Raw genomic sequence first — 1,241 nt, forward strand, 5'->3', positions numbered from 1 at the left:
CCCAAGACCCAGTGAACAGCCAGTGCATCCACAAGACCCAGTGAACAGCCAATTCCCCTCCCAAGCCTCAGTGAACATACAGTACCTCTCCAAGCCTCAGTGAACAGCCAGTGCCTCCCCAAGGCCCAGTGAACAGCCGGTGCCTCCCCAAGACCCAGTGAACAGCCAGTGCCTCCCCAAGACCCAGTGAACAGCCAGTTCCCCTCCCAAGACCCAGTGAACAGCCAGTTCCCCTCCCAAGACCCAGTGAACAACCAGTTCCCCTCCCAAGACCCAGTGAACAGCCAGTTCCCCTCTCAAGCTTCAGTGAACAGCAAGTGCCTCCCCAAGACCCAGTGAACAGCCAGTGCCTCCCCAAGGCCCAGTGAACAACCAGTTCCCCTCCCATGCTTCAGTGAACAGCCAGTGCCTCTCCAAGCCTCAGTGAACAGCCAGTGCCTCCCCAAGACCCATTGAAGAGCCAGTGCCTCCCTGACCCCAGTGAATGTAAGAAAAATGCAGGACTCGGCCATGCAGGGGGAAGGGTTAGATTGATTGTGGAGCAGGTTCATGTAGGTCTGCACAACATGGTGGGCTGAAGGGCCTGTGCTGTGATGTTCTATGCCAACACTCCCCTGACCAGCCTGGCCTCCACAGCTGCTCCCAGACTGGCAGCCAGAAAAGGAATTAACAATTCTCATCCACATTTGCCAGTTCTCCCTCTGCCTGACTGCTCATCTCCCTGTCCGTTCTGACACACTCATCTCCCCCGCACAGTGCTCACACTGACACACTGCTGCATCCTGGGTGTCTTGCAGTGGGAAACATTTGTTCCTGTAGCCGCCCGGGAGTGAAGGGCCAGGAAAAGCAGTCAGCATATGCTGTGGTTCCATGGTGTAATGGTGAGCACTCTGGACTTTGAATCCAGCGATCCGAGTTCAAATCTCGGTGGAACCTATTTGCTGCAAAGTGCTGTTCTGCCCTTGCCAGCTGCAGGCAGAGGTTGTGCCACCTCACCTGCCTGCCTTTCGATGAAGGAAAGTGGCCATCTGAGCTTTCTCTCCAATTCACTTCATTCCCGTTCTCTGTCCAAGTCCATGGGTTCTGAGGTTAGTCCCTACTTGGCTGAGATCATTCACTGATGGCCTGGAATTACTTTGCACCTAGTGACGAGCCCCTTCCAGTTGGAGTGGGAGGTTCTGATGGCAGGCAGGTGGAGGGACATTGAACATGTTTCATGCTGTAATAGTGAGCACACTCTT

At 55.0% G+C, this 1,241-nt stretch overlaps 1 non-coding gene across 1 annotated transcript; it reads left to right on the forward strand.

Moving 5' to 3' along the window:
* The first annotated feature begins 864 nt into the window (after positions 1 to 864).
* trnaq-uug (transfer RNA glutamine (anticodon UUG)) lies at positions 865 to 936 on the forward strand. Its single transcript has one exon. It is a non-coding gene; the product is annotated as a tRNA-Gln (tRNA).
* Positions 937 to 1,241: the final 305 nt, after the last annotated feature.

This window comes from Mobula birostris, chromosome 5, assembly GCF_030028105.1.
Source record: "Mobula birostris isolate sMobBir1 chromosome 5, sMobBir1.hap1, whole genome shotgun sequence".
NCBI lineage: Eukaryota > Metazoa > Chordata > Chondrichthyes > Myliobatiformes > Myliobatidae > Mobula > Mobula birostris.